Genomic DNA, 15,876 nt, shown 5'->3' with positions numbered 1-15,876 from the left:
TTATGAAAGAAATAGAAAATATGATGTGATATTGAAAGGTAAGTAAGTTAAAGAAGATACAAGATGCTCAAGTACAAAAGGTTGTTAATAGTCGAAATTTTGGATATAGTTTTAGTTTTAAGTTTAATTTACAAAGGAGACCCTAGTGAAAGTTTTGTAAATCCCTAAGAGTTAACATTCGAGGACGAATGTTTCTAAAGGGGGGAAGGATGTTACAACCTGTAAGTTTAACAACGTTGATACCATTATATATATATATGGCAATTTTAGTGGAACAGTTTTGTAAAGAAAAAAAATGGTTTGTAAAATATGATTTCATATAGTTATTAATATTACTAATTTCGAATATGTTTTAAATAATACAAATAATATCAGAAACGTTTATGGGATTTTCTTTATTATAAAGATATGAATTATTTTTTCACAAGAAAAGAAGGTTATCTTTTTATCATTTTAAGAATTTAGCGTATGAAATTTTTTACTCTTTATATATGAGATTAGAAAAATTAGAAGTTGAGAAAATATATGTATTTTTTTCTTCTTTTCATTGATTATTAACGAAATAATAGTGTACATATTGATTTTATACGGTATCATGGTTTATTAGTATTCAAGTAATGTAAGGACAAAGAATTAATTATCAATTATTGTACTGGGGGGAGTGTATCTAAGTAGATAGAAATTTGTCTTATATTCTCATAGGACCTACTTAAAAGACTAGGTGATGATTCATTCCTAATATGGAAATACTAGCATAGTCACTAAGTAACTAATATGTGTTAGAGAGTGACATCTATACCATGTCTTGATTTTTCAAAATGGTGGCAAATGGGCCGACCCCACTATCCACTAATTACAAATATTTCATTCACTCTTTGCTGGATACACTTACGGCATATATATCCCATGTAGCATTTTAGCAAGAGAATTTTGTGCCAAACAGTGCTAAAATCAGGCTCACGCTTCTTTTTCCTTTTTGGCTCACAAGTTTTAGTCCATCCTACTATTTTATATCAAAAGTAGTTTAGGAAGAGAAAAACAACTACCTTAAGTAGCAGTTGCATCTGCCTAACTCCATTTCATCTAAGCTATCTTGGCAGATTGAACATGATTTAACCAACGAAAAGTTGATCAAGTACAATTGACAATTTAGACTAGTAAGAAATATATGATTGAGAAGGAAATTATAGGTTCAATAATCCTTTTATTTTGGTAAGTATTATGGCCTCATCATCTAAGGGAGTACAGTACAATCTTTCTCAAGAATATCGTAAGAATTATTCCCTACTTTGATTCGGCATTACGTGTTCTTCGCAAAAGACGTATATTGGAGGGATTGTTAAGAGAACTGACTCAGGTATGTTAAGGCTATCCCTTCTTCCTTTTTGGCATGTTCCATATTCTCACGACCCCAAATATAGGTTGTGATGGCGCCTATCACATTACTAGGCAAGCCGAACCAACCAACTAATCACAACTCATTTTCATTTAATAAGCCATTTCCTAACACAGTTTAAACACCAACTTTTCATAAAAATATTTAAAAACAACAAAATATATATGCGGAAGTCGAATAAACATGAAACTACATAGCCCAAATATCTGGTGTCAGGAGTCTAGAGCCTCTAGTATATGTCTAAATATCTACTAAATCATAAGTTTAGAAAAATACAGAAAAGAACAACATAGGGAGGAGAAAACAGGGTTGCAGACGCCATGCCGCAACCTTGAAATCTCCGTCAAAACACTGGATCAGCTGAAGACCCTCACTCGGCAGCTCGGGCACCTGGATCTGCACACAAAGTGCAGGGAGTAACATGAGTATGCCAGCTCAGTAAGTAACTAAAGTAAATAAAGACTGAAAGCAGTGACGAGCAGTTAAAAATTATATAACTGAATAAACAACAGAATAACAGATCAACTTTACAGTTTAAAACCAGTTTCGTCATAAAATCAATATTTTCAATTTAAAACACTTGAAATCATATTCTTGGCAATATTTCCAATAGAGGCTTATCTAAAAGAAGAGTGAAATCAGTGAAAACATCATAATTGGGCACCTCGGGCAAGGAATCACTCAGAATATGGCCTCTCGGGCAGCCTCTCAGTCACTCGTGACTCAACTCTCGTCACTCAAACTTATTAATATCTCATAATAATAGAAATCATAGTAACCGCTGCGATGTGCAGCTCGATCCATAATTAATAGTCGACTACGCTCACTGGGGGTGTGCAGACTTCGGAGGGGCTCCTACAGCCCAAGCGTCATATTGCTGCGGCGTGCAGCCCGATCCAATATATATACCGTTACGGCGTACAGCCCGATCCATATAAGTATCGCTGCAGCGTGCAGCCCGATCTATAACTCACATATATATAAATATCCTCACAATTAGGTTCTCAACCTCTCTCAGTCATTAACCTCACAACCTCTCGGGCACAACAGTGGAAATTAGGGAACTCAGTCCAGACAGTCCTCTCATTTAGAAGTGAAGTGAGAAAACCAGTTTTAAACATTTAAATAGGTAAAACATGACTGAGGATATGCTTTTAGCAAGTAAAGTGAGGAAAAATAGTCAAAATGCCCCTAAGGGTTTCTACAGGTCGGCACAAGGCCCCAAACATAGCATACAGCCCATAATACTATATAAATGACTAAAATACGGAATAATATAAGATTTCCAAATCAAATTTGCGGCTTAATACTCGCTACGGTACGGACCAAGTCACAATCCCTACCGGTGCACGCCCACACGCTCGTCACCTATCATGTGTGTCGTCGCATTTAACAAAATAAGTCAATTACCAGGGTTTTGTACCCTCAGTTCCAGATTTACAATGATTACTTACCTCAAACCGGTGAAAATACTACTCCGCGATGCCTTTGCCCCTCAAATCGTCCTCTACTCGCATCGAATCTATCCAAAATCAGAACGATGACGTCAAAATAGGCTAAGGGAACGAAGCCCAAGCGAAAACAATCAATAAATGACACAAATCCCGAAATTACCAAAACCCGACCCCCGGGCCCACATATCGAAATTCGATAATTTTTACATCAATATATTCTTTATCTCCCCACGAGTTCATACATATCAAAAGTTCTGAAATCCGACCTCAAATGGTCCTTCAAATCCTCCAGCAAAGGTCTAGGTTTCCAAGCCCTAGTTTCCCCAATTTTTCACCCTTAATTCCCATGATTTCTAGCTCTAATCCATGAAATAATAGCATAGGAACAAGTTTTAGATCCAAATTCATTACCTCAATGAAGTTCCCTTAAAATCCCTCTTTCAAATCGTCCAAAAAGCTCCAAAGCCGAAGTCAAAATGGTGAAATAGCTCAAATTCGTGAAGGCCACAATTTATACCTTCTGCCCAGACATTTTCGCATCTGCAGTCCAATACCCGCTTCTGCGGTATCGCATATGCGGTTCTTCCTCCGCTTCTGCAGAAATCACTTAACGCCCTCATTCCGCACCTGCGATCTCATGCCTGCATCTGCGACTTTGCAGATGCAGTCCTCTTAGCCGCTTCTATGGTTCCTGCTCCTCAAGCCCCTTTTCGCTTCTGCGATCGATCTCCCGCACGTGCGGCGTCGCACCTGCGGTCCCCAATCCGCAGGTGCAGAAATACCAGAAGCAGCAAAGTTCAGCAGCTGCAACAAGTCTCAAACCTTTCCGTCAACCATCCGAAATCACCCCGAGGCCCCCGGGACCTTAACCAAAAGCACAAACGTATCCTAATACCTTATTCAAACTTTTACCAATCTTCAAAATACCTCAAACAACATCAAGTCAACCAAAACACATCGGATTCAAGCCAAACTTTCTAAAATCTTCCGAATTACGCTTTTGATCAAAAACCCAACCAAACCACGTCCAAATGACCTGAAATTTTGCACACACATCCCAAATGACACCACGGAACTACTGCAACTATCGGAATTCCATTATGATCCCTATATCAAAATCTCGCCTACCAACCGGAAATCGCCAAAATAACAACTTCGCCAATTCAAGCCTAAATCTACTCTGAACCTCCAAAATTCATTCTGATCACGCTTCTAAGTCCCAAATCACCTCCTGAAGCTACTCGAACCATCGGAACTCACATCCGAGCCTTCTAACACATAAGTCAACATACGGTTGACTTTTCTAACTTAAGCTTCCTCAAAAGACACTAAGTATCTCAAACCTTACCAAAAATTATTTCGGATTCGATCCGACCAACCCGATACAATATAACACGGATAACAAAGCATAATGAAGCAGAAATGGGGGAAACAGAGCAGTAACTCATGAGACAACTAGCCGGGTCGTCACATCCTCCCCAACTTAAACAAACGTTCGTCCTCGAACGAGTCAAAAAACATACTTGAAGCCTAGAACAGGTGAGGATATCTGCTCTGCATCTCCCACTCGGTCTCCCAGGTAGCCTCCTCCACGGGCCCACCTCTCCACTGCACTTTCACTGAAGCTATATCCTTTGACCTCAACTTCCAAACCTGACGACCCAAAATAGCTACTGGCTCTACCTCATAAGTCAAATCATCATCCAACTGAAGCATGTTGAAATCCAGAACATGAGACGGATCCCCAATATACTTTCGGAGCATAGAAATATGAAATACTGGAAGCACACTCGACAGGCTAGGTGGCAAAGCAAGCTTATAATCCACCTCCCCAATCCTCCGAAGCACCTCAAAAGGCCTAATGAACCGAGGACTCAATTTCCCTTTCTTCCCAAATCTCATAACACCCTTCATGGGTGAAACCTTCAACAAAACCTTCTCGTCAACCATGTAGGACATATCCCGCACCTTCCTATCAGCATACCTCTTCAGCCTCGACTGCGCTGTGTGAAGCCTCTCCTGAATTACCTTCACCTTTTCTAATGCATACTGTACCAAGTCTGTCCCCAATAGTTTAGCATCGCCGGGCTCGAACCAACCAACTGGAGATCTACATTGCCTCTCATACAAAGCCTCATACGGAGCCATCTGAATACTCGACTGGTAGTTGTTGTTATAAACAAACTCTACAAACGGTAGAAACTGATCCCATGACCCTTCGAAATCAATGACACAAGCACGTAACATGTCCTCCAATATCTGAATAGTGCACTCGGACTGCCCGTCCGTCTGAGGGTGAAAAGTTGTGCTCAAATCAACCTAAGTACCCAACTCTCGCTGCACAGACCTCTAAAACTGCAAAGTAAACTTAGTGCCCCTATTTGAAATGATGGAAACTGGGACACCATGTAAACGAACAATCTCCTGGATATAGATCTCTGCCAACCGCTCTGAAGAATAGGTAGTACAAATAGGAATGAAGTGCGGGGACTTAGTCAGCCGATCCACAATCACCCAAATAGCATCGAACTTTCTCAAAGTCCGTAGAAGTCCAACAACAAAGTCCATAGTGATCCTCTCCCACTTTCACTCGGGAATATCCATCTGCTGAAGCAAGTCTCCCGGTCTCTAATGCTCATATTTCACCTGCTGACAGTTGAGACATCGAGCTACAAATCCCACAATGTCTTTCTTCATTTTTCTCCACCAATAATGCTGCCTCAAATCCTGATACATCTTCGCGGCACCCGAATGAATGGAATATCGCGAGCTATGGGCCTCCTCCAAAATCAACTCCCGAAGCCCATCTACATTGGGCACGCAAATCCGGCCCTGCATCCTCAACACCACATCATCACCAATGGTCACATCTATGGCATCATCATGTTGAACTCTGTCCTTAAGGACAAGCAAATGCGGATCATCATATTGGCACTCTCTGATGCGATCATATAAGGAAGACCGAGAAACAACGCAAGCTAATACCCGACTAGGCTCCGAAACATCTAACCTCGCGAACCGATTGGCCAAGGCCTGAACATCAACTGCAAGAGGTTTCTCCCCAACTGGAATGTATGCCAAACTCCCCATACTCACCGCCTTTCGGCTCAAAGCATCGTCCACCACATTGGCCTTCCCCGGATGGTATAATATAGTGATATCATAATCCTTAAGCAACTCCAACCACCTCCGCTACCTCAAATTGAGATCATTCTGCTTGAACAAGTGCTGGAGGCTATGATGATCAGTAAACACCTCACAAGACACAACATACAAGTAATGCCTCCAAATTTTCAATGCGTGAACTATGGCAGCCAACTCCAAATCATGGATGCGGTAGTTCTTCTCATAGGGCTTCAAATGACGAGAAGCATAAGCAATAACTCTACCCTCCTACATCAAAACACAACCAATACCAACTCTCGAAGCATCACAATACACAGTATATGAACCTGAAGCTGAAGGTAAAACCAACACTGGAGCTGTGGTCAAAGCTGTCTTGAGCTTCTGAAAGCTCTCCTTACAATCGTCCGACCATACAAAAGAAAAACCATTCTGAGTCAATTTGGTCAAGGGCGATGCGATCAATGAAAATCCCTGAACAAACCGGCGATAATAGCCTGCCAAACCAAAAAAGCTACAAATCTCTGTAGCTGAGGACGGCCTGGGCCAACTCAGAACTGCCTCTATCTTCTTTGGATCAACCTGAATACCCTCGCTGGACACCACGAGCCCCAAGAAAGACACTGAACTGAGCCAAAACTCACACTTGGAGAATTTTGCATAAAGCTTCTCCTCCCTCAATCTCTGCAACACAACTCTCAAAGTCTCCGGCGTGCTCCTCCTAACTACGCGAATACACCAGAATATCATCAATGAATACTATGACAAACGAATCGAGGTAAGGCCGGAACACGCTGTTCATCAAATGCATGAACGATGCTGGGGCATTGGTCAGCCCAAAAGACATCACCAAGAACTCATAATGGTTATAACGGGTCCTGAAAGTTGTCTTAAGAATATCTGAGTCCCTGATCTTCAACTTGTGATAACCCGAACGGAGTTCAATCTTGGAGAACACTCTCGCCCCCTGAAGCTGGTCAAACAAATCATCAATGCAATCAAGGGATACTTGTTCTTAATTGTTACCTTGTTCAATTGCATATAATCAACGCACATCTTCACAGTGTCATCCTTCTTCTTCACAAATAGAACCGGCACACCCCAATGTGACACACTAGGCCGAATGAACCCCTTATCGAGGAGTTCATGAAGCTGCTCCTTTAACTCTTTCAACTCCGCTAGTGCCATACGATACGGCGAAATAGAAATGGGATGAGTGCCGGCACCATATCAATATCCTTGTCCAGTGGCATGCCCGGCAGGTCTGTAGGAAACACATCTGGAAAATCCCTCACAACTGGGACAAAATCAATACTGGGAGCCTCAGCTGCAATATCCCTCACAAAAGCTAGATACGAAAGACATCCCTTCCCAAGCATACGTAGGGCCTTCAAGAATGAGATCACTCTATTGGGAATATAATCAGTCAAACCTCGCCACCCAATCTGTGGCACACCCGGTATAGCCAATGTGACTGTCTTGGCATGACAGTCCAGAATAGCACGACATGGAGAAAGATAATCCATGCCTAAAATGATATTGAAATCCACTATACATAATAATAAAAGATCTACTCGGGTCTCCAGATCCACAATAGTCACCACACACGACCGATACATACGATCTACAACAACAGTATCACTCATTGGAGTAGATACATGAACAGGTGAAACAAGAGACTCATGGGGCTTATCCAAATAATGAGCAAAGTATGATGACACATAAAAAGGTGGAACCGGGATCAAATAATACAGATGCATCTATGTGGCAGACTAAAATAATACCTAAAATCATGGCATCTAAAGCAACAGCATCTGGTCTACCTGGGAGGGCATAGAAATGAGCTTGACCACCACCTGATCGTCCTTCCCCTCTAGGGTGACCCCTAGCTAACTGACATCCACCTCTAGCTGACTGGGCGGGTGGTGAAGTGACTGGAGCAGAAGTTCAGGGCTGACCCCTCTGCTGAGACTGACTATCATGAAGATGAGGACACTACCTCCTCATATGCCCAAACTCTCCACACTTATAACAACTACCCAGTGCTGGAGATGGGGACTGAAGGGAACCTTTCGCACCGGAATGACCAGTATAAGGACCTGGCATGGAAGAACCCTTGACTGATGGAGCACGGGACGAACTCTGAGCTGGAAGGGCACTAAGTGATGAGTGGCCCTGATGAGAACTGTGAAAACCATGACCCGATGATGCTCCACGGTAACCTGGGTGAGCTGAATGAGCCTGCCTAAAAGGACGGCCTCTGCCCTACTGGAACTGACCCCTCGAAGGAGCACTGCTAAAGCTACCATATCCCCAAGGCCTTTTGGCCTCCCTTTCCTCTCGCTCCTGACGGCGAACCGACTCAATCTCACAGGCGATATCAACAACCTCCTCGAAGGTAGCACCTGTCACCCTCTCCCTAGTCATGAGAATCTGAAGCTGATATATGATGCCATCAACAAACCTCCTGATCCTCTCTCGATCTGTGGGAACCAGCCAAACCGCATGACGGGCTAACTCGGAGAATCGTATCTCATACTGCATCACAGTTATCTCCCCCTAGCGCAACTGCTCAAACTACCTGCGCAGCTCCTCTCTGCGAGACTGTGGCACATACTTCTCTAGAAAGAGAATAGAGAATTGCTGCGAAGTAATGGGCGCTGCACCAACAGGCCTACGCCTCCCACCAAGTGAAGGCAGCCCCAGAAAACTGAAAGGTGGTAAATGCCACACCACTAGTCTCTAGAATCCCTACCGTACGAAGCATCCTCTAACACTTATCCAAGAAACTCTGGGCATCCTCACCCTCTGCACCGCCGAAGGTCGGGGTTCCAATCTACCAAACCTCTCAAGTCGACGCTGCTCGTCGTCCGGCATAACTGGTACCACAAACTCCTGAGCTGGTGTAATCGGCTGGGCTGGAGGTGCCCCCGGTATTTGGAGTCCCTGCACTACCTGCTCAGGTGTGGAGCAACGGGAGTCTGGGTGTCTCCCCCAGCTTGAGAAGTAGCTACGACCATAGTAACTGAGACCGCCTGAGCCAAACCGGAACATATTGATAAGATCTGAGCTAAAGCCTCTTGAAGGCCTAGAATAACAATAGGCACAGCCGGTGCCTGAGCTGGTGCTGTTGTAGTGTCAACAATTGGGACCTGATCCTGAACTGGGGCAACTAGTAGATATGCAGGTGTTGCCCTAGCTGCTCTGCCCCTGCCACGGCCTCGACCGCAACCTCGGCCTCCGATGGCCCCAGCTGGTGGTACTAGCGGTCGTCCATCCTGCCCGGCAGCACGTGTCCTCACCATCTGTGAGATAATGGAATAACAGAAGTTTAGTATTCGGATCAACAGATTCGTACGACAAGAATTTCAAGAATATGAAGTTTTTCCTAAAGGTTCTACAGCCTCTCGAGGATAAATACAAACATCTTTGTACCAATTCGCGAGACTCTACTAAACCGGCTCATGACTCGCGAGACTTATGTAACCTAGGCACTGATACCAACTAGTCACGACCCCAAATACCAGTCGTGATGGCGCCTATCACATTACTAGGCAAGCCGAACCAACCAATTAATCACAAATCATTTTCATTTAATAAGCCATTTCCTAACATGGTTTAAACACCAATTTTTCATAAAACATTTAAAAACAACAAAATATATATGCGGAAGTCGAATAAACATGAAACTACACAGCCTAAAAATCTAGTTTCACGAGTCTAGAGCCTCTAGTACATGTCTGAATATCTACTACATCATAAGTCTAGAAAAATATGGAAAAGAACAACATATGGAGGAGAAAACAGGGTTGTGGATGTCATGCAGCTACCTTGAAATCTCCGTCAAAACACTGGATCAGTTGAAGACCCTCACTCGGTCGCTCGGGCACCTAGATCTGCACACAAGGTGTAGGGAGTAACGTGAGTACGCCAACTTAGTAAGTAACTAAAGTAAACAAGGACTGAAAGCAGTGAAGATCAGTTAAAAATCATATAACTGAATAAACAACAGAATAACGGATCAACTTTACAATTTAAAACCAGTTTCGTCATAAAATCAACATTTCCAGTTTAAAACACTTGAAATCATATTCTTGGCAATATTTCCAACATAGGCTTATTCAAAAGAAGAGTGAAATCAATGAAAACATCATAACTGGGCCCCTCGGGCAAGGAATCACTCAAAATATGGCCTCTCGGGCAGCCTCTCAGTCACTCCTGACTCAACTCTCGTCACTCAGACTCATTAATATCTCATAATAATAGAAATCATAGTAACTGATGCGATGTGCATCCCGATCCATAATTTATAGTCGACTACGCTCATTAGGGGTGTCCACACTCTGAAGGGGCTCCTACAGCCCAAGCATCATATCGCTGCGGCGCGCAGCCTGATCCAATATATATATCATTGCGACGTGCTGCCCAATCCATATAAGTATCGCTACGGCATGCAGCCCGATCCATAACTCACATATATATATATATATAAATATCCTCACAATTAGGTTCTCAACTTCTCTCAGTCATTAACCTCACAGTCTCTCGGGCACAATAGTGGAAATTAGGAAACTCAATCCAGACATTCCTCTTATTTAGAAATAGAGTGAGAAAACCAGTTTTAAACATTTAAATAGATAAAACATGACTGAGTATATGCTTTTAGCAAGTAAAGTGAGGAAAATTAGTCAAAATGCCCCTAAGGGTTTCTGCAGGTCGGCACAAGGCCCCAACCATGGCATACAGCCCATAATACAGTATAAATGACTAAAATATGGAATAATATAAGATTTCCAAATCAAATACGCGGCTTAATAGTAACTATGAGACGGACCAAGTCACAATACCTACCGGCACATGCCCACACGCTCGTCACCGCATTTAACAAAACAAGTCAATTACCGGGGTTTTGTACCATCATTTCCAGATTTACAATGGTTACGTACCTCAAACCGGTGAAAATACTACTCTACGATGCTTTTGCCCCTCGAATCGGCCTCCACTCACATCGAATCTATCCAAAATCAGAACAAGGACATCAAAATAGACTAAGGGAATGAAGCCCAAGCTAAAACAATCAATAAATGACACAAATCCCAAAATTACCAAAACCCGACCCCCGGGCTCACGTCTCGGAATTCAATAATTTTTACATTAATAGATTCCTATCTCCCCACGAGTTCATACATATCAAAATTACTGAAATTCAACCTCAAATGGTCCTACAAATCCTCAAGCAAAGGTTTAAGTTTCCAACCCCTAGTTTCCCCAATTTTTCACCCTTAATTCCCATGATTTCTAGCTCTAATCCGTGAAATAATAGCATAGGAACGAGTTTTAGATCCAAATTCCTTACCTCAATGAAGTACCCTTGAAATCCATATTTCAAATCGTCCAAAAAGCTCCAAAGCCGAAGTCAAAATGGTGAAATAGCTCAAATTCGCGAAGGCCACAATTTATATCTTCTTCCTAGACATTTTTGCATCTGCGGTCCAATACCCGCTTTTGTGGTACCGCATATGCGGTTCTTCCTCTGCTTCTACAGAAATCACTTAACGCCTTATTCCGCACATACGATCCCATACCCACATCTGCGACTTCGCAGATGCGGTCCTCTTAGCCACTTCTACGGTTCCTGCTCCTCAAGCCCTTTTTACTTCTGCGATCGATCTCCCACACGTACGGCGTTGCACCTACGGTCCTCAATCCGTAGGTGCGGAAATACCAGAAGCAGCAAAGTTCAGCAGCTGCAACAAGTCTCAAACCTTTCAGTCAACCATCCGAAATCACCCCGAGGCCCCCGGGACCTTAACCAAAAGCACAAACGTATCTTAATACCTTATTCAAACTTGTACCAATCTTCAAAACACCTCAAACAACATCAAATCAACCAAAACACATTGGATTCAAGCGAAACTTTCTAAAATCTTTCGAATTCCGCTTTTGATCAAAAACCTAACCAAACCACGTCTGAATGACCTGAAATTTTGCACACACATACCAAATGACACCACGGAACTACTGAAACCCTCGGAATTCCATTCCGACGCTTATATCAAAATCTCGCCTACCAACCGAAAATCGCCAAAATAACAACTTCGTCAATTCAAGCCTAAATCTACTCCGAACCTCTAAAATTCATTCCGATCACGCTCCTAAGTCCCAAATCACCTCCCGAAGCTATCTGAACCATCGGAACTAACATACGAGCCCGTTAACACATAAGTCAACATCCGGTTGACTTTTCCAACTTAAGCTTCATCAAAAGAGACTAAGTGTCTCAAACCTTACCAAAAATTATTCTGGATTCGATCCGACCAACCCAATACCACATAACACGGATAAAAAAATACAAAGAAGTAGAAATGGGGGAAACAGAGTGGTAACTCATGAGACGACTGGCCGGGTCGTCACACATATGATATGAACGAAACGAGAAAATGTGCAACTTTCATGAATGACTCTATTCGTCAAAATTCGAGAGATGCCTATGTTATTGATTTTCCATGTGTCCTATTATTTTATAATCTATTCATGGGTCTCAGAAAATACGTAACTTGATAAAGTTTACTTCATTGAATTGTTACCAACTTATGGAGGGCAATTTTGTCTAATTAATATCCTTTTTAGATGGATAAAATATTTGATATACTAATTATATTTCTCAAAAGTTCAATATGGTAGTACTTGGTATTTCCCAATGAGGACATACCATTTAATTCTGGTTGTGGATTATTTTTGAATTATTGCAAAAAGCTTTTCCAAGAAGTTGCTGGTTTAGTTCTTTTTTTTTTTTTTTTGCAGAACTCTTTCACGAAGCCCTTCCATTTTGGTCCATAAAGCCAATTTTAAGTTGAGTAACAGTAGGAAATTTCATTTGAAATATTTCTCCCAGGAGTAATGTCATTGAAAATGTATTAGTGAAGTAAAATAGACGATCTTCGGTGGCATTTATCTACTTCTTTCCCCTTTGAGCATTACCCTCCTTTTCTAGATTTAACTTACTGGATCATATTTTGCCAAGCATAAAAAAAATATTGAATGAAAACGGTAACTAAATAATAAAAAGAAAAGCCAAAACATAGACCGTTCTTTTACATTTGGTGTCAAAATTTTGTTGCTATCATGTAATAAGTACGTGTTTAACATACCCATATTGGGCAAAGGAAAAGTAATATCAGAAGTTACTAAGCAAAGTGCTTTGTCAGCGTGACATTAGAATTACAAGGTAAAAATCAAACCAAGGTTGTACAATAGTCAAATGATTGATATTAATCAGAGGTATAATTGTATGACGTTCCGAGACATTTTATTAATGTACTTCTCATGCATTGTATTCATTTATATGTGCATTTACCCATGACTCAGACGGCGTTATATACACGTATATATGTATATGGGATATGGAAAAAGGTTACGGCGTTATATATGCACCACCACCTGATCAACTGGTATGCATTGATGATTTGTCCACAGTGGCCGAGATGATATGATGGGATTCCCTCAGAGGCGTGATGATGTTATGGCGTTATATACGCGTATATATATATATATATATATATATATATATGTCTATGGGATATGGGAAAGGTTATGGCGTTATAAACGCACCACCGCCTGATCAGTTGGTATACGTTGATGATTTGCCCACAGTGGCTGAGATGATATGATGGGATGCCCTCAGAGGCTTGATGATATTATGTACGTACAGACCTATGCATTACATGACATTATACGCATATGCATAACATTATAAATATTTCATGATTTACGAAGCTATCCAGACTTACAAGTTAAGTCATTTACTCCATGTTTCTTCCATGTCTTAAATTAATTTTTTGACTTATTGGTATGTTTTAGTTCTACCTTACATACTCAGTACATTATTCGTACTGATGTCCTTTTGTTGGGGACGCTGCATTCATGCCTGTGGGTATAGATAAACAGTTTGATGAGCCCTCACAGTGGACGAGGTTTGCAATCAGCGAAGGATCGGTAAGACTCCACCTCATTTGGAGTGCAGTCGAGTCTATGAGTCATCATGTCAGAGTTTTTCTACAGACTTATGGGTAGGTTGGTACCCTATCCCGTTTGATGTCGAATAATCCTAGAGGCTTTGTAGACAGAGGTTCAATTTGTACAGTATGTCGGAGGCCTTGACGACCCATATGTATTCATGTTTTAAGAAAATTAGTTCAGTGATAGAGTGTTTTCCACTTGTAATTTTATATTACGAGTTGTGGACATGCTAGCATATGAAGTTTCTCAAATCTTTGCCTTTATCTATCTTGCTCATGCGCATAAAGTTTTGCCATTTGCTCGTCACATTTTACCTCCTAGGATAAAAAGTCCTAGTCTGATGGATTTTCTCATAATAAATATCTTAGTCTGATGAATCTTTTTCTTAAGATAACAAAACAAAGGGATCTAGTGTGATGAATTTTCTCCTAGGATCAAAATCTTAGTCTGCTGAATCTTTCTCCTAAGATAGGAAACCTACTCTGATGAATTTTCTCCTAGGCTCGAAATTTAGTCTGATGAAGCTTTCTCCTAAGATAGGAAACCTAGTCTGATGAATTTTCTCCTAGGATAGAAATCTTAGTCTGATGAACTTTCTTCTAAGATAGAAAACTTTGTCTCATGAATATTTCTCCTAAGATAACCAAAAAAAGGACCTAGTCTAATGAATTTTCTCCTAGGATCGAAATCTTAGTCTGATGAATCTTTCTCCTAAGATAGAAGACCTAGTCTGATAAACTTTCTCCTAGGATAGAAATCTTAGTCTGATGAATCTTTCTCCTAAAATAGGAAACCTAGTCTGTTGAATTTTCTCCTAGGATAGAAATCTTAGTCTGATGAATCTTTCTCCTAAGATAACAAAAAAAGGACCTAGTCTGATGAATTTTCTCCTAGGATCAAAATCTTAGTCTGATGAATTTTTTTCCTAAGATAGAAGACCTAGTCTGATGAACTTTCTCCTAGGATAGAAATCTTAGTCTGATGAATCTTTCTCCTAAGACAGAAGACCTAGTCTGATGAACTTTCTCCTAGGATCAAAATCCTAGTCTGATGAATCTTTCTCCTAAGATAGGAAACCTATTCTGATGAATTTTCTCCTAAGATAGAAATCTTAGTCTGATGAATCTTTCTCCTAAGATAACAAATAAAACCCTAGTATGACGAACTTTCTCCTAGGATAGAAATATTAGTCTGATGAATTTTTCTCCTAAGATAACAAAAAAAAAGAAGGATCTAGTCTTGTGAATTTTCTCCTAGGATCGAGGTCTTAGTCTGATGAATCTTTCTCCTAGGTAACAAAAAAAACCTAATCTGATGAATCTTTCTCCTAGGATAAACGTCTTAGTCTCATGAATTTTTCTTCTAAGATAGAAGACCTAGTCTGATGAACTTTCTCGTAGAATAGAAATCTTAGTCTGATGAATCTTTCTCCTAAGATTAAAACCTAGTCTTATGAATTTTCTCCTAGGATAATAGTTTTAAAAAAAAAGGGAAGTCTGGATTTGAAAAAAAGGGTCAATTTTTAGTTTTCTTAAGTTATTAGTGTTTAGTTTTCTTGAAATCAAATATCCCGCCTGGAGAGTAGGGTCAGTTTTTACTTTAGTCAAGCTTAGTTTACAGTTTTCCGCACGCTCAATCTTAAATCTAGGAAACGTACTTCCTAATCTGGGTCATTTAGGTTTTTTTTAGCAGACGCATTTGCTAGTCGAAATTTTCTTAGTTTTACTCACAGGAGATGCACATCCTAGTCGAGTCTTCCATTTTTCTCTCATCAATAGCATAGGTGATTTATAGTTCTGCTAATAACTCACAAATCTTCCTAGTGCAAGCTGGGGCGAAAAAGTTTCTTTTGTTTTGTCTTTTTGTTGTAGTAGCAGGCGCCCA

Source organism: Nicotiana sylvestris, chromosome 5 (assembly GCF_000393655.2).
Source record: "Nicotiana sylvestris chromosome 5, ASM39365v2, whole genome shotgun sequence".
NCBI classification, from domain to species: Eukaryota; Viridiplantae; Streptophyta; class Magnoliopsida; order Solanales; family Solanaceae; genus Nicotiana; species Nicotiana sylvestris.
Note: the sequence above shows the minus strand (reverse complement) of the source record.